This window comes from Corythoichthys intestinalis, chromosome 22 (assembly GCF_030265065.1).
Source record: "Corythoichthys intestinalis isolate RoL2023-P3 chromosome 22, ASM3026506v1, whole genome shotgun sequence".
NCBI lineage: Eukaryota > Metazoa > Chordata > Actinopteri > Syngnathiformes > Syngnathidae > Corythoichthys > Corythoichthys intestinalis.
Window position 1 is genome coordinate 31,850,452 of NC_080416.1, and position 25,313 is coordinate 31,875,764.

General features: G+C 37.1%; 1 protein-coding gene across 2 annotated transcripts in view; it reads right to left on the reverse strand.

The window, feature by feature from the left end:
- ash1l (ash1 (absent, small, or homeotic)-like (Drosophila)) overlaps window positions 1-21,526 on the reverse strand; it is a 94,697-nt gene extending 73,171 nt beyond the window's left edge. Inside the window, exons 1-2 of one of the 2 annotated variants that reach the window (XM_057827215.1) lie at window positions 21,187-21,526; window positions 20,251-20,341 (exon numbers count right to left, since the gene is read on the reverse strand). The gene's annotated coding sequence lies outside the window, so the exon portion shown is untranslated. The remainder of the gene's footprint in view (window positions 1-20,250; window positions 20,342-21,186) is intronic. The other variant, XM_057827216.1, reaches the window with a different exon arrangement.
- Window positions 21,527-25,313: the final 3,787 nt, after the last annotated feature.

Genomic DNA, 25,313 nt, shown 5'->3' on the forward strand with positions numbered 1-25,313 from the left:
CCTATCCACACATATGAAGTTTTTTATTTTTTTTTTATTTTTCAGTGCCCCCTATGGACAATAATAGTAGCATTATCCGAATAGCTAAACTAATTATGCTGTATAAATATAAAAAACAAAAGTCTAATTTGAATATTACATATCACATAGTTAGAGGCTTGAATAAGTCTTTTAGTCATAACAACCGATTTTTTTATGCATGCCCAGTTTTTACACATTTGCAGTTTTCTCATTTACACTAAACTCTTGTGATTTTGTCCAAAAAATGGCTTTTCCTTTGAAATTTGATAACCAAGTCATTTCTGAATATTTTTTTCACTTTCAACCACTCAAAATGTTCAGTGGCATCAGACCTATCTACACATATATAGGTTTTTATGTTTTTTATTTTTTTAATGCCCCCTATGGACTATAATAGTAGCATTATCCGAATAGCAAAACTAATGATATTGTATATATATAAAAAACAAAAGTCTAATTTGAATATTACATATCACATAGTTAGAGGCTTGAATAAGTCCTTAAGGCATAACAACCGATTTTTCTATGCATGCCCAGTTTTTACACATTTGCAGTTTTCTCATTTACACTAAACTCTTGTGATTTGGTCCAAAAAATGGCTTTTCCTTTGAAATGTGATAACTAAGTCATTTCTGAATATTTTTTCACTTTCAACCACTCAAAATGTTCAGTGGCATCAGACCTATCTACACATATATAGTTTTTTATATTTTTTATTTTTTAATGCCCCCTATGGACAATAATAGCAGCATTATCCTAATAGCAAAACTAATGATACTGTATATATATAAAAAACAAAAGTCTAATTTGAATATTACATATCACATAGTTAGAGGCTTGAATAAGTCCTTAAGGCATAACAACCGATTTTTTTATGCATGCCCAGTTTTTACACATTTGCAGTTTTCTCATTTACACTAAACTCTTGTGATTTGGTCCAAAAAATGGCTTTTCCTTTGAAATGTGATAACTAAGTCATTTCTGAATATTTTTTCACTTTCAACCACTCAAAATGTTCAGTGGCATCAGACCTATCTACACATATATAGTTTTATATATATATATTTTTTAATGCCCCCTATGGACAATAATAGCAGCATTATCCTAATAGCAAAAGTAACTATGCTGTATATATATAAAAAACAAAAGTCTAATTTGAATATTCCATATGACATAGAGGCTTGAATAAGTCCACAAGTCGTAACAACCAAATTTTTTATGCATGCCCAGTTTTTACACATTTGCAGTTTTCTCATTTACTCTAAACTCTTGTGATTTTGTCCAAAAAATGGCTTTTCCTTTGAAATGTGATAACTTAGTCATTTCTGAATATTTTTTCACTTTCAACCACTCAAAATGTTCAGTGGCATCAGACCTATCTACACATATATAGTTTTTTATATTTTTTATTTTTTAATGCCCCCTATGGACAATAATAGCAGCATTATCCTAATAGCAAAAGTAACTATGCTGTATATATATAAAAAACAAAAGTCTAATTTGAATATTCCATATGACATAGTTAGAGGCTTGAATAAGTCCACAAGTCGTAACAACCAAATTTTTTATGCATGCCCAGTTTGTACACATTTGCAGTTTTCTCATTTACACTAAACTCTTATGATTTTGTCCACAAAATGGCTTTTCCTTTGAAATGTGATAACTAAGTCATTTCTGAATATTTTTTCACTTTCAACCACTCAAAATGTTCAGTGGCATCAGACCTATCTACACATATAGTTTTTTTTATATATATATATTTTTTTGTTTTAATGCCCCCTATGGACAATAATAGCAGCATTATCCTAATAGCAAAAGTAATTATGCTGTATATATAAATATAAAAAACAAAAGTCTAATTTGAATATTCCATATGACATAGTTAGAGGCTTGAATAAGTCCACAAGTCGTAACAACCAAATTTTTTATGCATGCCCAGTTTTTACACAATTGCAGTTTTCTCATTTACACTAAACCCTTGTGATTTTGTCCAAAAAATGGCTTTTCCTTTGAAGTGTGATAACTAAGTCATTTCTGAATATTTTTTCACTTTCAACCACTCACAATATTCAGTGGCATCAGACCTATCTACACATATAAAGCTTTTTTTTTTTTTTTTTTGCCTCCTATGGACAATAATAGCAGCATTATCCTAATAGCAAAACTAACTATGCTATATAGGGTATACATAAATCAAACTAAAGTATTTTATATTACATAATTACATCATTGGATAAGTAAAAGTCGTAACAATAGATTTTTTAAGAACAAGACTGTGACAAAGTGACAACAACTGATTTGATGATAGAATTTATGTTAACAATTTTACAAAACATATATACAATATAACAGTTAACATAATAACAATATACAGAATTCATGATGTGCACTTTGAGATTTGTTTTTTAGATGTAAAGTGCGTTATAAACAGTGTTGTTAATAACGGCGTTACAATATAACGGCGTTACTAACGGCGTTATTTTTTTCAGTAATGAGTAATCTAATTAATTACTTTTCTCATCTTGGCAACGCAGTTACCGTTACTGAGGCGGGAAAGGTGTGCGTTACTATGCGTTACTAAGTTGGTTGAATAAAAAAAAGTCAGAGAAACGGACTCACGGGAACGAGAGCAGAGCAGGAGTGGGGAAGACGCCGTTGCAACCGCGATGCTAGGTGGCTCCAATAATACCTGACTGCAGCCATAGCCGACAAACTACACCCACATGACACGGTAGATATCATATTATAGAACTAGATGCAAATGACAGACACTGCTGCATTGCCAACATGTTTTAAGGACTACATGCGTTTGTAAACAGCCGCCATCTTAAAGCAGTAGACCTCTCAGGAAGGCCCTGATGTAGAGATCCTTCCTAGCGAACCTAAGTAATTTTTTTTTAATCTAAAATGCTCCTAAATCGGCAAAATCTTAACTTAAATCTGTCTTTAAATGATGAAACAGTTTAAAAACTTATGCATGTTTAAAGTAGACAGAAGGGAACTAATGCAATAACGGGAGAAATTTTAACAACTTTAACGATTGATTCACAACTTTAAATGACTTCCACACATAGCAAAGGTTACTAGCTAGTTATCGCAATACCCTTTTGTCTAGTTAAGTTGAGGGTAAAGAATTGGGCTAGGGCCAATTGTCCCCCAAACCCTTTAAGCTTCACATTGTGTGACCTGTTTTTTTTTTTTTTTTTTTTTTGAGAAAAAAAAATATATATCACTAGTTACTTTGCCAAGTAACTAATTACTCTTACATTCAGGTAACTGAGTTACTAACGCAATTACTTTTTGGGAGAAGTAATTTGTAACTGTAATTAATTACTTTTTTAAAGTAAAATTAACAACACTGCATGGCACTAAATGCGTTAGTAGACAGCCGCCATCTTAAAGCAGTAGATTTTTAGGACGGCTCTGTTGTAGAGAACCTTCCTAGCGAACCTAAGTAACTTTTTATCTAAAATACTTCTAAATCGGCAAAATCTTGACTTGAATCTATCTTTAAATGATGAAACAGTTTTAAAACTTTCATATGTCGAAAGTAGAGAGAAGGGAACAAATGCAATAATGGGAGCAATTTTAACAACTTTTAACAGTTGATTCAGGGTAAAGGGTAAATTAGGGTAAAGAATTGGGCTCGGGCCAATTGTACCAAAAACCTTCACAAAAAACTTCACATACTGTGGCCAATTTTTTTTTTTTTTTTTTTTTTTTTTTTTTTTGAGGGAAAAAAAAAAAAGTAATTATCACCAATTACTTTGCCAAGTAACTAATTACTCTTACATTCAGGTAATTGACTTACTAACGCAATTACTTTTTGGGAGAAGTAATTTGTAACTATAATTAATTACTTTTTTTCAGTAAGATTAACAACACTGGTTATAAATAAAATGTATTATTATTATTGTGTTCGAAGCCCGAAGTGGCTTTGTGCAAAGGCCACATTGTTTGCGCTTGGATGGGGGTCCAGCTCGCTGCTCTCCCAAGCCTTCGGCAAAAGGCTTTGGTTTCCGTTTTAGAACTTCTGGCCGAATTAGAGCCTTGCCAAGTTCCTCAAGAAATAGTCGGCGCTGTAGCTTTTCTTCACGTTCCACTCAGGGTAGATCTCCGTGAACAGCACAAATGCGCTGAAGAACGAAATGTCCAGCATGTGAAAAAACTCACATTGGCCACCTGAGTGCGCGCCGGCGGCAGGAGTATGTGGCACAGGCCTGCAAATCACAAGCACGCACAACAATAACAGCTTTGATCTTTGATCAGCTTTTACAAGACAAACCTTGATATGCAAAACATGTGCTTACTCACTTTCGTCATCGCCTCGATCGCCGTCATTTTCGTCATGCGCCTCAACGTGGTCATATCCGTGCCCCCGCCTTCTGCTCCCCGCTTTCATCTCCGTCATTATGTTGTCAACCATTTCCCATTTCTCGTCATCAAAGTCGTCCTCCTCCGGCATCGAAAGTCCGGAAGAATTTCTTCAATGTCTTCTGGGCTCGCCGAAGAAGCGTCCGAACGAAGGTCGTCGTCGGAATCAGGATTTTCTAACACCATCCGAATCGTGTTCTGCAGTGAAATACTTCTCGCCGCCATCGATCACAGTTGTGTTGGAAGAAATGCAAAATGGTGATCCTCGCGAGAACAGAGACTCCCAAAATGCCCAGAACCAATGAGAGTAAAGAAATTCAAACACCCAACCAATAAGAGTTGAAGTTCAAACGACAACAATAAACACGTGTTTTTTTGTTTTGGTTTTTTTGCATTTCCGGGAAGTACCGGTTTATTGTCTCGTGCACACGTGCAAAATTGCAAATATGCATGCCCAAATAGACTGAAAGTGAGCTCAGACACATAAACACCAAATTTTTTGTAATGCCAACCGTTTTTATCGCATTAATTTTTTACTAATCTTTATTGAGTTTCGCAAGCAAATTCATGTATTGGCCTATGGCTCCAACTAGTGACTTTTGGGTGACAACACACAAATTCCTCTTTTTGCATGTTTTTGACTCGCCAAAGAAGCGATTGCATCAATAATCACGGGAAATGCATTATAACACATCAGGTTTACAGCATATCAAAAATCATGATTTATAATGGGAGTCAATGAGCCAAAAAATGGCAAAATAACAAGAGTTTAGTGCAAATCTTCCCAGCCTGTTTGCAATAAGTTAGAAATTCCCGGATGGTGCCATTTTGAACTTCTACATGATTTAGTATCCTGCAGGAAATATCAGCTCCCTAGTGTATTTTTATATGCTTTTTTTCCTTTTAAACACAGAAAAAAACGAAAAAAGCCAAAAAAATGGACAAATAACACCCAGGGTTTAAAGAGCACCCAAAGCCTCGAAAAACCTCCAACATCTTTCGGCAAAATTTTATAATTTATATTAGAGAGGTTCCGGTCACATATTTTTGCGCCCGAATCCGAGTCACCTGATTTTTAGAATCTGTCGATACCGCGTCCTGATCCGATACAAAAACAAAACAAACAAAAAAGGGGGGGGTTATTTGAACTAAAGTTCCACAAATGTTACAGTACTGTACTTTTTACAGCACTTCCTCTTCCGCTTTTTCCTGGAGTGTTGCAGAGAATAAAACATATATATTTTTGTATCTTTTGGCAATGCCATCGTATGCTCTAACACCTATGCTACACTAATGCTACGAGTTACATTTAGAGTGTAAGGATCACTCAGTAAACACCGAAAAAAGCTAAAGAAATATTGCATATTCTCTCATGCAAGATAAAAAAATAATCTTACAATATTTATAAAACCTCCTATAGCAGTCTACCTTCAGGCTGCTGCAGGGGGTCCCAGGGACCAACTGTCAGTCAGAGGCAGCCAAAGTTGCCCACACAGGTGCCTGATCAAAATTATTTTTTTAATCGCCCTATTTTTTTTGTCAATCGGTCGATGGTCAATGTTGAAAAAAAGTCCATATTTCAGTCGACCTTTATATTATATTATATATAATTATAGTTGGTAGTTATTTTACCCGCAAACGAAGCATCATAACCCCGCTACATGCAGGAGGTCTGCCAAGTTTCTCCCAAGCATCACGCAGGTACTGTAATTAAATCCTACTTCGCGGTTTTTCACTGGTCCCCATTAACCATGAAAAACGAGGCATCACTGTATTAAATGTTTTTAGACATTAATCAATAAGATATTTTGGTGTAAATAAACTATTATGGAGCTAAAAATGCTGATTAAAAAAATACTTAGTCAACTTAGCATTGTAATATTTTACGTACAGTAACTCGTTGACTGCCATTGACGGACCAAGACGTCCAATACATTTCAACTGGAGCAGTAATTGGCTGCCATCTAGCGCCGTAAATGGCACTGAAACATGAGTATTAACAGCCAAGTTTTCATGAGTTGTACGTCTTTCATTGACAATTACAGGCACTGCGTTAATACATGGTCTCTGCAAGTTTCAACAAGCCAAATTTAAGGTTTTTAAAGACTTTTTTTAAGACCATAATGAATAAAATTTAAGACCCATTTCACATTGATGCCATCAAAAATGTACAAAAGATTTAAAGGAAAATTGGGGGCCCAGAATTACTTGCAAAGTATATTAATTTATTCTCAGCTCTTTCGCCCTCTGATACAAATGAGCACAAAGTACTACTAGTAGTCACTGGTGGATGAAGTTATGAACTTTTTTACTTAAGGCAAAGTACAGATACAGTACAAATACTGTATCTAAGAAAAAATGGACTCAAGTAAAACTACAAAAGTTTAAAATTTACTATAGAAGTAAAAAGTATTATCTTCCAATGAAAAAAATGTAATATGTGTGTATATTAGGGCTGGGCGATATGGCCTTAAGTACGTATCACGATAAATTGAACAGATTTGCCTCGATAACGATAAATGACGATAAATTCGCCCAAGCGGACTGTTATATAATTTGAATAAATGCATGGAATACAAATTAACCGTTTCTCGTTGAATTTATTTACCAGCTTTCAATTTAACAATTGCACATGCAGTCTAAACATTTTGTATAAAAAAAATCTTGTAAACAATAAGAATTCTTGTGTGAACATTTATAACAGCTTGTATGACTTGAAAAATGTACAACATTATAAAAATCAATATGACGACTGTGCAAACATGTCATTCTAACACAAATGACTTGCAGCTTTAACAGTACACTTCAGACAACTTATTGGTAATGGCTGCTGTGACATAATTATTCAACACAAGTGTTTACGTCAAGGTTTCAGTTTTTTTTTGTTTTTCCCGAAACATTTTTTAATACATGCACCCAGATTAAAGCTGTATTGCTCTGATGCCAAAGAAACATTTTAGGTTTTATGATGGCATAATAAAGCAAACACATACAGAAAAATAGCTGTGGCCATTAAACTGTCATATTATATATAGGCTTCACTGTTGGATTATACTTTATGATGAGTGCTTTACCATCATGAAAGCTTTCAGAGAAATCACACAGAGATAACGCGACATAATGATTGCTACATGAAGCCCGTGCCCAGTCCACTCATTAAGTTCAGCCGTTTCGACAAGGTTAGAGCCGCTATCCGACTCCATCAAGTTCATTTGTAGCCGCTGTTAGCCGCTAGCGTTAGCCTGTGGCTTGGCTACCAGAAGAAAGCACTGAAAGCATCCTCTCCTGAAATCGTGAGAACCAGGGAGGACAGCGGGTGAACGGCCGCCTGGAACCCGCCAAGAGTTTACTTAATGTCAGGTGAAAGTTTGGCGAAGCTAACTTAAGCCCGACTCCATCCCGTTTACTTGTAGCGTTAGCCGCTAGCGTTAGCCTACCCGGCTTCTGTTTGTTTGGCTTCCTGAAAACCACGTGACTCCATACGTAAGCACACTGTCTGCTTTCTTAAAGGGTAATGATCATAGCCGAACAACACAGAGTCAAAGCGGGATGAAAAGACTATATTTTCTCGTTTTATTAAATTACTGAATTTACCGACATGGTCAAAATTACGTCGGTCATCGTGAAGAATTTCGGTAACGGTAAATTTTCGGTTTACCGCACTGCTCTAGTGTATATGTATATATAATTTATTATTGTATATTAAATATTTATTTATTATTTTATTTTTTTAACACAAACATACAAATACACACATATATACAGAGATCTGAATCAGTATTCAAAGCACCCTTATTTGATATCACTACGTTTAAGTATTTTCTTAAGGCATCTTTAGTATGTTCTGTCTGTATCCATTTAAACAAAACATGCAGAAAGCGCACGGTAGTACTTTGGGTGTCAAATTCGCCTCGTGCATTTTGGCAGAACACCGTTTTTTTTCTTTCTACTCTTGTTATGTCTCATACCTTCTTTCCTGTTCATTTTGCTTTTGCTGCTCGTTTTATGAAATATCGACAGTGCTGTAATGCTCATTAATGTCCCTCTCGGATTCAAATTGAAAGGTTTTAACAGATAACATGTTTATGTCCCTCGAGTCATACTCTGGAAGCACGGCAGGGTAACCATGTGACGCCAACGCCCTGCGACGTCAACAACAATGACGACGTTCTAGTTAAACTAATTTTACAAATTGGATAAAAACGAAAACATCAAGAGGGGTTTCAATATCAAAATTATCTTTTAAGAACTTCAAGTCCTTCTATCCGTGGATCCCTTAAATGGCGGATTGCAAAGCAACTATCAGGTGAATACCGCCACCTACTTCGTGAGAGTGTGCAACATCCATCTAAAAGCGTGCTGCACTCACTGTTGGTTTTATTGGTCAATATCTTGTGCAATATCTTCGTTTAATTAAAGTGGCGTTTGGCGTTAATGGTTTATTTTTGAAAGTGTTTGCATTTAGTTGTATTGATTTGGGTGGATACACAGCCCTCAAGTCTTGCTCATTTCACATGGCTGAATCCAGCTGCTCCATGTTAAGACCAACATAAGCCAAGTTCTTGTTTGAGCTAATGATTTTTTAATGCATTCGTCAATTAGCTTATAGGTATATGTAGCCGTTTTTTGTGGGAATACGTGTCTGAAACATTTGTTATGTGCATTGTAAAAAAAAAAAAAAAAAAAATCCTTATTTATTTATTTATTTATACGGTTTGAGGCTCAGCTCAGGTATTTTAATTTTTCATGTTCCTTATCCGATTACTCGATTATTCGAACTATCTAGTTCATCGATTAATCGACTACTAAAATAATGGATAGCTGCAGCCCAAATGTAAAATGTAGTGAAAAGCACCACTTCATATCTCTACTCAAGTAAAGTACAAATACACAAAAATGTACTTGAGTACAGTAATGAAATACCGTAATTTTCGGACTATAAGCCACTACTTTTTGCCCTCATTTTGAATCCTGTGGCTGATAGTCCAGTGCGGCTTGTTTGTTGATTTATTTGGGTTAATAGGTAACACTTTATTTGACAGCGACGGACAGTGCCGGATGACACAAAATTAGACAGTGTTGTTAATAACGGCGTTACAATATAACGGCGTTACTAACGGCGTTATTTTTTTCAGTAGTGGGTAATCTAATTAATTACTTTTCTCATCTTGGCAACGCTGTTACCGTTACTGAGGACGGAAAGGCATGCGTTACTATGCGTTATTATATTGCTCGAAAAGTCTGAGGGAGACGGACTCACCGAGACGACAGAGCACAGCAGGAGTGGGGAGGAGGCAAGAAAGTTGTGACGCCGAGCAAACGCGATGCTAGGTAGCTCCAATAATACCTGTTGTAGCCGATAGCGTACAAACTACGCCCGCATGTTATGGTAGATATGGTAGACATGGTAGATATCACATGTACTGTATATAGATATAACTAGATGCAAAATGACAGACACGGCACTAGATGCGTTAGTAAACAGCCGCCATCTTAAAGCAGTAGACCTTTTATAACGGCTCTGTTGTAGAGAACCTTCCTAGCGAACCTAAGTAACTTTTTATCTAAAATACTTCTAAATCGCCAAAATCTTGACTTGAATCTATCTTTAAATGATGACACAGTTTTAAAACTTTCATATGTCGAAAGTAGAGAGAAGGGAACTAATGCAATAATGGGAGCAATTTTAACAACTTTTAACAGTTGATTCAGGGTAAAGGGTAAATTAGGGTAAAGAATTGGGCTCGGGCCAATTGTACCAAAAACCTTCACAAAAAACTTTACATAGTGTGGCCTATGTTTTTTTTTTTTTTTTTTTTTTTTAGGAAAAAAAAAAAAAGTAATTATCACCAATTACTTTGCCAAGTAATTAATTACTCTTACATTCAGGTAATTGAGTTACTAACGCAATTACTTTTTGGGAGAAGTAATTTGTAACTATAATTAATTACTTTTTTTCAGTAAGATTAACAACACTGAAATTAGAAATGTCCCGATCGATCAGCATCCCGATCGATTGGGTCCGATCACGTCATTTTCAAAGTATCGGAATCTGCAAAAAAATATTGGACATGCCTTTTTTTTAATATATATATTTTTTTTTAATTAAATCGTTTTCTAATTGTATTTAACGTTTCAGACATAATATGTTACACTCATCCAGAGTCTTCGGTTTAGGCTTAAGGTAGGGTTATAAAATTTATCCCGTTAACGGCGGTAATTAATTTTTTAAAAAATTTATCACGTTAAAATATTTAACGCAATTAACGCATGCGCTGCACGACCCATTCACGCATTGTCGCGTTCAATCTGTAATGGCGCCGTTTTACCTATAGACCCTACCCACCGACGTCACAAAATCACGTGCTCGCTGTATGGTTCCGCCCACTTGTCCGTCATTTTGTGTCTGTATTATCAATGGTCTCAATTGATCGAGCAATTTATAATGCATTTCATGGAAGACCCGGTGCTTTCGGATGCCGTAAACTCATTTGATGCGTTGCATAAAAGGCGTTATGTGGAAAAGCTTCAGTTTATCCATTCGCCAGATCCATATTTGATGCCTAAATCGATGTTTTTCGACCCGCTGTCTCCGCCGTATTTGCCTGACATCTGCTAGCTACCCTGAACTGTACAACTATCTTGTCCACACAAAATCAGCCTATTCTCACGAAAGTTTGAAAAACTTTAAGAGCTTGGAGGCTTATAAATACTTCGTTGCTGGTTGGGTGAAACAGGTCCTCGTCCACGAAAATTCGGCAGGAATCTATCTTGTGCTTGGAAAGGTGAGTTACGAAATTTTCAATTCAAAATCTTTTGTTATTGCTAACATCCACTGTCAAGTCTAATGTATTTCATGTCGTTTGTCAATGGAGTTAGGGCTTTTAATGTTTATATGGTTTAGCGATAGCACTCTCACTACATACATACGTGTATGTTGTCGGCGATTAGCCTAGCAATGATCTTAATTGTGGTTGTCAGCCCAAAACCCTCCAAATATATATTAAATGCATCTTACCAGATATAAAATGACTACTACATAATCTGTGGTAATCGTTTGGAGCCCAGTTTTCTCGTCGAATTGCAGCAGCCCATCTCGCTCTCTTCTCTCCGGGTCTCTCGGAATCCGGTAGAACTTCAAGTCTCTCCGTCTTCTCCGTCTATCTTCTCTGTTATTGCAACCGACCGCCACACACGCCTTCACCATTTTGATTATTAATGTTAACAAGCAGAAAAACACGTCGTAAATAGGAGGAATGTACGTAGCCGTAACAGGGAAACATGATGTGTTGACGGACAATTGGGCGGCACCAGTCAGGAGGAAGGAGTTGTGACGTCACGTGGGTAGGGTCTATATCTAGAGTTAAAAGGCAGCGTAAAATGAGTAGAGTGAAATTTGGCAGCCTTTGGAGCCTTTTTTTAATTGGCTAAAGTCTTATAAACCCTCTCCCTATGATTAGAAATATCGTGGGAAGCAATGTGGGGAAGAAAGGTAGTAATTGATCTTTTTCTTAACACCCTATGTTATTTCCCAACGCAGAGAAGATATATCAATTGGTACCACTACGCACAGTCATGGTTGCACTTCCCATCATGCATTTGGGCAGAACAGTTAAATGGCTACAGTATCATTTACTGAAAGCTCAACAAATACACTAGATGGCAATATTTAGTCACAATACACAAAGTCACATTCATCCTTTAAGAATTACAAGTCTTTCTATCCGTGGATCCCTCTCACAGAAAGAATGTTAATAATGTAAATGCCATCTTGAGGATTTATTGTCATAATAAACAAATACAGTACTTATGTACTGTAGGTTGAATGTATATATTCATCCGAGTTTTATTAATTTTTTTCTTAATACATTGCCAAAATGTATATGATCGGAAAAAATTATCGGGAATGATTGGAATTGAATCGGAAGCAAAAAAAAAAAGCAATTGGATCGGGAAATATCAGGATCGGCAGATACTCAAACTAAAACGATCGGGATCGGATCGGGAGCAAAAAAACATGATCGGAACAACCCTACACAAAATGACATCTGGCATAACCATTCATCAATGCTCATGGCAGTGTCATGTCATAATTATGATGGTCGTATGACAGGCTTATGGCGCCACTGTCATATAAAGTGTTAACAAATTCCATAACTGGCAATTAACGAAACAACTACAAAACCCTAACCCAAGAAATAACTGGCACAGAACATGAATTTTGATTTGTTATTTAGATCTGTATCGCTGCAATGCATGCTAGGAAGCATGTTGGACAACAACAGTGTTGACAGCAGGTGGCAGTGGAGGTTGACTGTTTCCCTCAAAAGAACAGTGATGGCCAAATTGAAGCTTCTTGGAGCAATGGCCTTTGCAGCCAACTGGTTCAAAGCTTCATAGCGGTTCATTTGGTCTTATGACAGTGTTATGATGCCGCTGTCGAATAAAGTGTTTCCGGTTCATATCTTTTGGTGTAAATATCTCATAATACAGTGAGAACAGCTGCGGCTTATAGTCTAATGCAGCTTATCTATGAACAAATACTGTTTTTGTGTCAAATTTGGTGGGTGGTGGCTAGAGGCAAGCGAAATTTCCGATTTTTAGATTACTCGCGATTCGGCCGTGGAAGATTCGATAACGATTCACAAACATCCAAATACCGATTATTGAAGTATACCAGGTAAAGCAGAACTAAAACACAGTCAGCGCGGTCTTCGGGATGCAATGAGGAACGGACCGAGAGTAAATATGATGTAGGACTCATGCCGCTAGATAAAAAAAATAATACCTGACTGCGGTCGACAGCCACTACAAACAACGCCCAGTTGCTAGTTGCAACAAACATATGGCCACAATAATACTACGGTAGATATTACATATATGTAGAATAGACATGTGCCGGTTACCGGTTTCACGGTTTACCGTGGTGTGAAAACGTCGCGGTTTCAAAACCACTAAAATTTTCCGTCATACCTTAGTACGGTATTCGCTATTTTTCATGTGCCAAAATGCAGCCGAAGTGGCTTGGTGCGGCACCGCTCACCCCTTCCCGTTTGTTGCCGTGAGTGTCACTAAACAGCCAGCAAACCCAAAAACAAATCCTCCAAACACAAGGCGTACTTTTCTTCAATTTATTGAGCTCTCAAATCCTGGTGAAATATACAAATAAATACATTTAAAACGTTGTACAATTGTATTTTTCCACGTGTGATTAGGTTCAACAGAATAGCAGTAGCACCATTAAAAAGTTCGCCAAAAACAAAACACACATTTTCCTTTCAAATTCAATATATAAACTAACTAAAACTTACAAAGACGAATGTTAGCCTAGGCTAAACTGGGAGAGCAGCTTCTTTTATGTCTCACAGCCGCTGAGTGAGAGAAAAGCTTGAATGAAGGGGGGAAAGAAAAAGAATAGCGTCAAAGATCGCTAATTGAGAGAATAGGTCTCACCCCTCACTTTTTTTTTTTTTTTTTTTTTTTTTTTTTAGATGAAACCTTTCCTCAACAATATTTACATTTTAACTAATTTATAAAACTAACTTATACATTTTAACTAACTTATTAACTTATGAATTCTTTGTTCTTTTTAACACAAAGGCATGGCATCATGTAGACTAGAGTTGATACAGTGGCTGAAAATGGCGAAACTTCACTTGAGCTTCCCCCCTCAAAAAAAAGTCATACAGTATATATTTTTAATTTTATTTAGAAGTGTTTTTACTTTTTAAAGCAATTATTTTGTTCTTACTCTAATATTGAGCAACTTGAGCTGTGGCTGTGGGTATAGTCTAGGTTCTATTTATTTTAATTTTATATAATATTTGTTATTTTTTGTTAATTTATTTATTTTCACATTATATTCATGTTCCAATTTGCAAATATGTTTTGAAAAAATCCTGTTCAATGGATTTTTTTTTTTTTTTTTAAACCCATACATCTCAAAATGTTGGAGCTATAATTGCAATACCGTGATACCGTGAAACCGCGGTATTTTTGCTCACGGTTATCGTACCGTGAAAATCTCATACCGGCACATGCCTAACGTAGAACTACATGCAAAATGACAGACAACTTCTCTGGAAGGCTCTGTTGTCGTGAACCTAATTAACTTTTTATCTAAAATTCTCCTAAATCGGCAAAATCTTTACTTGAATCTATCTTTATATGATTAAACATTTTTAAAACTTTCACATGTCGAAAGTACCGTGGACAGAAGGGAAAGAATGGAATAACGGGCGCAATTTTAACAACTTTAACGTTGATTAACAACATTAAATTAATTGAATGTAGTTTAAGCTGCTGATACAGAATGGGGACTTGAGTATTTTATTTACTGGTTTTAACTGTTAACGTGATACTGAAATAGTAGTTTGGTTTAGCATGAGAGGGTTTTTGAAAAATTTGGAAGTTCCAGCATCATCACCTTGTCAACAGTCAAAAATCTGCATTGGACAAGGTGATGATGCTGGAACTTTTGTTTGGAATTGGTTCTGTTCCAGTGATATTTACAAAGATGACTGCCTGAAGAAAACAAATTTCCCTCAGTCCTTGATGATATGGGGCTGCATGTCAGGCAAAGTCACTGGGGATATGGCTGTGGTTAAATCTTCAATAAATGCACAAGTATACATTGCAATTTTAGACAGCTTTCTTATCCCTTCAATTGAAAATATGTTTGTCATTTTCCAAGATGACAATGCATCATGCCACAGAGCTAAAACTCTTAAAGCATTCCTTGGAGAAAGACTCATTCAGTCAACGTCATGGCCTGCAAATAGGACAGATCTCAACCTTATTGAAAACCTATGGTGGAAATTGATAAAAATGGTCCACAGCAAGGCTCTGACCTGCAAGGATGTTCTGGCAACTGCAATCCAAGAGAGTTGGCACCAAATTGATGAGGAATATTCATCAAGTCCATGCCTCAGAGACTGCAAGCTGTCATAAAAGCCAGAGGTGGCGCTACTAAATACTAGAGATGTGTTTTGATTGTTGTTTCTTTGTTTCTCATGATTCCATGTTTTTTCCCTGCACTTGCTCTATAAAAGTAACATTTACTGACCACCACAATGTTTTTTATTCATTTCTTTTAGTGTTTCTGAATGCTAAAGAGTTGCACTTTTGAACTAATTCATTATTTTTTCAAGCATTTTATCTGAGTTTGTTCTACATGATAAAATGTCTGAGTGAGTGCTCGTCCAAGACTAGTGATTCCATACTTTTTGCTGGGGGTTGTAGTGCGAAAATTACGGTACTTTTAATTCATTACATTCCACCACTGCTGTAGTAGTAGTAGTAGAAAAGTAATGTCAATAGATTTTTAAAACTTCAAAATAGACATGTGCCGGTTACCGGTTTCACGGTTTACCGTGGTGTGAAAACGTCGTGGTTTCAAAACCACTAAAATTTTCCGTCATACCTTAGTACGGTATTCGCTATTTTTCATGTGCCAAAATGCAGCCAAAGTGGCTTGGTGCGGCACCGCTCACCCCTTCCCGTTTGTTGCCGTGAATGTCACTAAACAGCCAGCAAACCCAAAAACAAACCCTCCAAACACAAGGCGTACTTTTCTTCAATTTATTGAGCTCTCAAATCGTGGTGAAATATACAAATAAATACATTTAAAACGCTGTACAATTGTATTTTTCCACGTGTGATTAGGTTCAACAGGATAGCAGTAGCTCCATTAAAAAGTTCGCCAAAAACAAAACACACATTTTCCTTTCAAATTCAATATACAAACTAAAACTTACAAAGACGAATGTTAGCCTAGGCTAAACTGGGAGAGCAGCTTCTTTTATGTCTCACAGCCGCTGAGTGAGAGAAAAGCTTGAATGAAGGGGGGAAAGAAAAAGAATAACGTCAAAGATCGCTAATTGAGAGAGGAGGTCTCACTCCTCACTTTTTTTTTTTTTTTAGACGAAACCTTTCCTCAACAATATTTACATTTTAACTAATTTATAAAACTAGCTTATACATTTTTAACTAACTTATTAACTTATGAATTCTTTGTTGTTTTTAACACAAAGGCATGGCATCATGTAGACTAGAGTTGACACAGTGGCTGAAAATGGCGAAACTTCACTTGAGCCTCCCCCCTCAAAAAAAAGTCATACAGTATATATTTTTAATTTTATTTAGAAGTGTTTTTACTTTTTATAGCAATTATTTTGTTCTTACTCTAATATTGAGCAACTTGAGCTGTGGCTGTGGGTATAGTCTAGGTTCTATTTATTTTAATTTTATATAATATTTGTTATTTTTTGTTAATTTATTTATTTTCACATTATATTCATGTTCCAATTTGCAAATATGTTTTGAAAAAATCCTGTTCAATGGATTTTTTTTTTTTTTTTTTTTTTTAAACCCATACATCTCAAAATTTTGGAGCTATAATTGCAATACCGTGATACCGTGAAACCGCGGTATTTTTGCTCACGGTTATCGTACCGTGAAAATCTCATACCGGCACATGCCTACTTCAAAATTGTATTTAAGACCTTTTATGAGATTTCAGGAGAACTTTAGACATATTAAGGCCATAAATTCAAATGATGAGATTTGAGACTTTTCTTTTAGACTTTTAAAGACCCCGCGGATACCTTGTAATATAGTGGATAAGCAAATAGGACAAAAAGCTGCTTCAAAGTGACTTGTTCATGTTGACCGATTTCCTCTAACCTTTATCTGAACTCTACCTTTACCCACAACCACGGTCTTATCTCTTCTTGGGCTCATCTCAAACTAAACTGATCTCTAACCTCAACGGGGGGGGGGGGTCTCTTTAGAGCAGTACTTCTCAAATGGTGGGGCGCGCCCCCCCAGGGGGGCGCAGAGCGATGCCAGGGGGGGCGCGAGTGACCTCGGGGAACATGCTTTTTTTTTTTTTTTTTTTTTGCCGTACTAGAATAAAGTGTACTTGCACATCCACTCCGTGGGTGGCAGTGGTGCTCTCATTTTCAAAGTGCGTGCAGTATTTTTGAAGTAAGCAAGAGCACACGGAAGAGACTCATGCAGAGCTGGACTCACGCAGCGACCCACTGTCTTCTTCGGTTCTCACGTGTCCGGCCGAGAAGTGCCGTTTTCGGCTTGGGATCGTCACGACCACCGCCCTCACCTACGGTTGTCCCTCGGCCGCCGAGAATGCGCTTTTTTCGGGCCGTTTGCCTTTGACTTTTAATATAGTGGGAAATGAGGAAAGACCACTGTTTACTGAGTCTAAAAATGATTATAGCGGAGAAGCCAAATCAGTTAAGACGCCACTTGAAGACATTAGACCTCAATCTCATTGATAAGCCGCTTGATTGTTTTTCAGCGAAAATGTGCCGAATATTGCCAATTGTCACAATCGTCCCGCTTTGTCAGTGTTATATCAGTAAACCAGTGAGCACTGTGGTGAATCAGCGAAAATAAAAACTTTCCTTCTGTCCAAAGACTTTTTTCCCCCCTTCTATTCAGTTTTGTTTTGTTTCGGTCAAATTTTTTGGCATGTTGTCCGGAAGAGTAAATTTTTCTAATCAATTTGAATTTGTTATTATTTACTGATTTTATTACATTTTATTTTTCAGTATCAAATGGTCAAAAATGTACCTTGAGTGTATTTTTACAGTTTGGATGTGACTTTTTTTTTTTTTTTTTTTAAACTTCAGGCAAATTGATGCGCATTAAGTCTTTTCTGTTACAAGCAACACAATGTTAAAAAAGTTAATACTTTATTATAAGTTGATCTATGTTACTTTTTTTCTTTAATAGAAAAAAAAGGACACAATGTTAGGCTGAGGCGTACTTATAATAGTAATATAGACGAATGATACTATTTACAGTGGCGGCAGAGAGTTGGGGGGGGGGCGCGAAACATTTACGTCTTCCTTGGGGGGGCGTAACAGAAAATAATTGAGAAGCACTGCTTTAGAGCAAGGGCGTAGGTTTGCATAGGGACAGTATGGACATAAGACTAGCAACTTTTCAGGATGCTGAAATTGTCCCCACCAACTTTTAAGCAACATTATGTGCATTATATAAAGACTTCAGTTATATAACGTAATTTTCAGACTATAAGGCGCATCTGACCATAAGCCACGACCCACCAAATTTGACGCGAAAACGGCATTTGTTCATAGATAGCCGCACTGGACTAAAAGCCGCAGCTGTCCTCACTGCTTTATGGGATTTTTACACCAAAAGATATTAACCGGTAACACTTTATTTCACAGTAACGTCATATGACTGTCATAAGACCAAATGAATCACCATGAAGCCAATTGGTTCAAAGCTTCATTGCTTCAAGATGCTTCATTTTGCCATCACTGATCCCTTAGAGGAGACAGTCAACCTCTGGCGCCACCTGCTGTCAACACTGTTGTCATCCAACATGCCTCCTAGAATGCATTGCAGTGCTACAGATGATAATAACAATCAATATTCATATTCTGTGCTAATTATTTCTTCAGTTACTGTTCCAGTTGTTTCATGAAGTGCTAGTTATGGCATTTGGTAACACTTTGTTTGACAGTGGTGCCATAAGACTGTCATAAGATAATTATGACATGACACTGCCATGAGCTTTAGTGAATGCTTATGACAGATGTCATTTTGTGTCATCCGGCAAATTATTTCCCTTTTCAATGGATGTGAATATCTGAGCTGGACATAAATGGAACAAATGACATAATTCATAATGTCATTAATACCCATCCGCTGTCAAAGAAAGTGTTACCTATTAACTCGAATAAATCATCAAATGAGCCGCAGGATTCAAAATGAGGCCTATCAATGAGCCTATCAATACCAAAAGGCCTCTCAATAACTTGTAAAATGCAAACATTTGCTAATTGCCAAAGAAATGTTTATACGTAACTCAGTGAAGGAAAAATACGGCCTCTAGAACAGTAACAAAACTTTGCATACTGGCAAAACAGGAGTGGAAACAAACGCACACATCCCAATCCGACACCAAAAATATTATTAAAAGGACTGATGACATATATTGTTATTCGATTTATTGGGATGACGTCATAAATCTTATTATCGGACTGATAATTACCGTGCGCCTCTAGTTGGCTGATTACTTGAAGCCCCCCGTCCCGCCACAAAGACACAAATAATCACACAGCCCCGACAGATTCACGTCGACAACATGCCGCCTCCTCTGCCCACTTCAGAGAGGAGAGATATTAGATTTTTTTTTTTTTCGGTCAGCAGCAGCCACTGTATGTCATGTAAAAAGACGTCAATGTTGTGGAAGTGGGGGAAACACCACTAATTTTGCTACTGAAATTCCGACCTTCATCAGAGTTAGCATACCATTCAACTTGCCACCCTGCAAAACTACTGGTAAAAAGACATCAATGTTGTTGAAGTGGGGGAAACACCACTAATTTTGCTACTGAAATTCTGACCTTCATCAGAGTTAGCATAACATTCAACTTGCCACCCTGCAAAACTACTGCAGTCAGGGCAGCCTTCACAAGGAACAACGAAGGTCAAGCCGTCTAGCCGTCCCTTATTTGGATCATTGTTTGCATAATGTGCATTATGGTAATATCGTCCCTACCAACACTGAGACCAAACCTACGCCCTAGCTTTAGAGGAAGACAAATCAAAATGAAGACAGGTGTCAGTTGGGCCATTTCAAACATCCCCTGCATATTGGAGCATGTGAAGCTCATTCCACCATGGTAACAGTGCATGCATGTGTGACAAAGACGGCTGTACAACCCAAACAATAACCAGATTCAGTCTGCATCATCAACTCTGCATTTGTTACCATGTTTTAGTCACTTTGCCAACACCAAAAGTAAACATATACATGCTTAAGCTCATTTACCTTCATAACTACACATTTGCACTCACCTTTTTAGTTGTCCAGAAACTGTTCACATTATTTGGCTCCGTGTCCTTCCTCGTTTGTGGCAACGTGGTGGCCACACATCACTCCCGAGTGCTGAATTGGCAAAATACGAGACGAAATGTAAGCTAGGAAAAGGTGTTTGCATAAAAATGAGATGAGATCACTGCTGACAGGAGGAATGCGTGGCATTTTATGTTTAAACTATTACGGGGTAACGTTTGTGGCGCGTTCAAGGATGCCAAATATTAACCTGGAACGTGGTCAAAGCGCACAAAACAATACATATCTACACATATCTGAATGAACCCTCGAATATCCTCTGGTAAGCTATTTCTGTGCTATTAATTATCAGAAAAGGGACAGTTATGAAGGATGGCGTCGTCGCTGTAGTAGCGCTAAATATAGCGCTACCCAACGCATTGTGATATAATCGTAGTAATAAACTATTAGCTACAATACACCTCAAAACAGATACCATCTAATGAAGGGCACACGTAGGGAGAATTGTTTTATCGATCTACGCCTATGGTTGTTTATGTTTAAGGACGATTGGTGCTATTTTCATCCGGTAAACGTTCAATATATTAGGTTCGCGGGCTTGTAATGATTCGCAAATTCCAATAGTGTTTTTACACTTTCGCTGATGTGGAATACACATACAGCATTTGCTTCATGTGTATTTGAACATGGGATTATCACGATGACAGTGCAGGCGGGACAAGTGATGTGCATAATCTTACATCTCCGTCACATTCTCGCATGCACTCGTGTTACTACTTCTCAGCTACGACGGCTAACGATGCACTAGCGAGTCCGCCAAACCACAAAACATATTACCACTTGGCTACGAACACAATTATAGCATTAAAATCCCTTAAAACCTCGCGTAAACGTGTTCAGAGTAACATTACTGTGGTATAAAATAGTAAATGCACTACCGTGTAGGTTGTTTAAAAAAAACACTGTCAACAAAATGGCGGCTACGTTGAATCAACATAGAGCCCCGAAATGGATCTCCCCCTTAATTCCTTCTTCTTTAGTGGTAAATCCTTCTTCCTCACAAAGAGTGATAGCTGGTATTTCTTCCGAAATGTCCCCAAAAAAATCCACTCCGACGCTCTGTTAGCTGGGCCTGGATGTGTCAGCACGGGCCTCTATCGTCGGTCGGGCCTCCATGTCTGCTCAGCCCGTGTCGCTACAGTGTCAGCCGAGCACGGGCTTCTCTGCTCGGGGAGGGAGGGGGAAGACGGGCGGGGGCGAGTGAGTTAGTGGAGGAGAGGAATGAAGGGAGCAAATGTCACTTGTTCGCTTGCAGAGAGAACAAAGTCTACATTTCATCATTTCCCTGCTTTTTTAACTGTAAAAAAAAAAAAAAAAAAAAAAAATCCTGAGAGTTTCCACTGAGCCGCATTTCTAGAACGCTGGATTCACGTGTCAGCTGTCAAATGAACAGCTTGTCAACTCAACGTCAGGTATCTCCGCCTAATCCATTAATAATTGTGTTGGAGATGTTCCATTCAAAGTGGAGCGCAGACCAGTCGATTAATGAAGTAGGCGTCTATTTGAATAATTCATTACTCCAAATACAGTCGACAGTATGAGCAAAACAATATCTTGTTTCAGGTTCTCCATTGCATTAGATCTGGTCTCGGTTACATATTTTATGCTGTTTGGTCCAAACAGTATAAAGGGCGTAGGTTTGCATAGGGACGGTAGGGACATGAAACTAGCAACTTTTCAGGGTGTTGAAATTGTCCCCAACAACTTTTAAGCAACCTTATTAGCATTATATAATGACTTCAGATATATAGAATTTATATTGTCTACCCATATGTTGTAAGGATAGAAAAGACCCTACCATTATTAAGTGAATTACAGTACTTTCGTTATATTCAGACGGAGGCGGAGTTTGACTTTTAGGCCAAAGGGGGCACAACATGTTGATGACCCCAAAACTCAGTGTCAGCAATAAAATTAACTTACAAGAATATTTATAATTATAAGTTGAAAATGAACGTTTTTTTGTTTCCCATCATTCTTGAGGGGAATTCTAAATCAGGCAGCTTAGGAAAGCTATACTTTTCGGCAAGATCGTCATCCATTGAATATGGTATGCCCGCCGGTGTCTTGCCAATGTAGTTACCCCAGTCAAAAATTGTATCCCCTGGGCGGAGCCATATAGAGGTAGATTTGTGTCTTCATTAATTGATAAAAAAAATGTGTTTGAATGCAAAAATAAATTTGAAACTCAAAAAAATGCATTTGAAAGCTATTTTTCTTTGAAATTTTGGGGGGGATTGAAGTCATTTTTTTTTTTTTTTATTGAAACTTTTTTGATTGAAGTAATGTTTTGCGTTTGGGCCAACTTTTGCCTAGGACATATGTGTTTTTATCATTCAATCAAAAAATAAGTTGATTCAAACAAAAATATATGTTTTCAAACAAAAAATCGCTTTAATAAAAAAAATTTTAAAAAAAAATTCAATCAAAGAAAAAAAGGTTTTGAATTTGAAAAAATATTTGAGACTCAAATATTTGCATTTGAACACATTTATTTTTAATTAATTAAAATCTAAATCATTAAATCCCCAAAAAGCTGCTTCAATCAATATATATATATATATATATATATATATATATATATATATATATATATAAATATATATATATATATATATATACAGTGCCTTGCAAAAGTATTCGGCCCCCTTGAATCTTGCAACCTTTCGCCACATTTCAGGCTTCAAACATAAAGATATGAAATTTAATTTTTTTGTCAAGAATCAACAACAAGTGGGACACAATCGTGAAGTGGAACAACATTTATTGGATAATTTAAACTTTTTTAACAAGTAAAAAACTGAAAAGTGGGGCGTGCAATATTATTCGGCCCCTTTACTTTCATTGCAGCAAACTCACTCCAGAAGTTCAGTGAGGATCTCTGAATGATCCAATGTTGTCCTAAATGACCGATGATGATAAATAGAATCCACCTGTGTGTAATCAAGTCTCCGTATAAATGCACCTGCTCTGTGATAGTCTCAGGGTTCTGTTTAAAGTGCAGAGAGCATTATGAAAACCAAGGAACACACCAGGCAGGTCCGAGATACTGTTGTGGAGAAGTTTAAAGCCGGATTTGGATACAAAAAGATTTCCCAAGCTTTAAACATCTCAAGGAGCACTGTGCAAGCCATCATATTAAAATGGAAGGAGCATCAGACCAGTGCAAATCTACCAAGACCCGGCCGTCCTTCCAAACTTTCTTCTCAAACAAGGAGAAAACTGATCAGAGATGCAGCCAAGAGGCCCATGATCACTCTGGATGAACTGCAGAGATCTACAGCTGAGGTGGGAGAGTCTGTCCATAGGACAACAATCAGTCGTACACTGCACAAATCTGGCCTTTATGGAAGAGTGGCAAGAAGAAAGCCATTTCTCAAAGATATCCATAAAAAGTCTCGTTTAAAGTTTGCCACAAGCCACCTGGGAGACACACCAAACATGTGGAAGAAGGTGCTCTGGTCAGATGAAACCAAAATTGAACTTTTTGGCCACAATGCAAAACGATATGTTTGGCGTAAAAGCAACACAGCTCATCACCCTGAACACACCATCCCCACTGTCAAACATGGTGGTGGCAGCATCATGGTTTGGGCCTGCTTTTCTTCAGCAGGGACAGGGAAGATGGTTAAAATTGACGGGAAGATGGATGCAGCCAAATACAGGAACATTCTGGAAGAAAACCTGTTGGTATCTGCACAAGACCTGAGACTGGGACGGAGATTTATCTTCCAACAGGACAATGATCCAAAACATAAAGCCAAATCTACAATGGAATGGTTCAAAAATAAACGTATCCAGGTGTTAGAATGGCCAAGTCAAAGTCCAGACCTGAATCCAATCGAGAATCTGTGGAAAAAGCTGAAGACTGCTGTTCACAAACACTCTCCATCCAACCTCACTGAGCTCGAGCTGTTTTGCAAGGAAGAATGGGCAAGAATGTCAGTCTCTCGATGTGCAAAACTGATAGAAACATACCCCAAGCGACTTGCAGCTGTAATTGGAGCAAAAGGTGGCGCTACAAAGTATTAACGCAAGGGGGCCGAATAATATTGCACGCCCCACTTTTCAGTTTTTTATTTGTTAAAAAAGTTTAAATTATCCAATAAATTTTGTTCCACTTCACGATTGTGTCCCACTTGTTGTTGATTCTTGACAAAAAATTAAAATTTTATATCTTTATGTTTGAAGCCTGAAATGTGGCGAAAGGTTGCAAGGTTCAAGGGGGCCGAATACTTTTGCAAGGCACTGTATATATATATATATATATATATATATATATATATACTGTATATGTATTTTTTTTTTCCAAACAAAGATAAAGATCATTTGAAAAATAAAATTGCCCTCCCCGAATTTTTTTTTTTTTTTAATAATATGCAAAGCAAATGACCGTCTAAGGTGCTAGTCACATGATCTGTTTGGAAAAATTATTTTGACCCATTATAAAAAATATCTTTTTGTTCATTTCATTCATTTTTGTTGTTTCCTTTAATGCTTTTATATATATATATATATATATATATATATATATATATATATATATATATATATATATATATATATATATATATATATATATATATATAGGAAAGTCAATTACATGCAATGACACTTTTCGGCCACCTGGAGGGGCCTGGCCCCCCCTTAAACTCCGCTTATGATTCAGACTCATATTGACCCCTTTACACTTGCTGCATTTGCCAGTCAATTTTTTTCCCCACAAACGCATGTTTGATTAGCTGATGACTCCTCCGCCCCCTTCGAAAATGAGGGATATTAGAATTTTTTTTCCTGCCAGCAGCAGCCACTGTAAGTAACGTAAAAAGACGTCATTGTTGTGAAGGTGGGGAACACACCACTAATTTTGCTACTGATAATCCCACCTGCATCAGAGTTAGCATGACATTAATCTGTGTGAATTTCTCGAACTCGAGGAGGAAGCTGCTTTGAGAGAAATATCCTCCTGTATGTTTTTCTATTGTTGACGAGCACAACATACCGT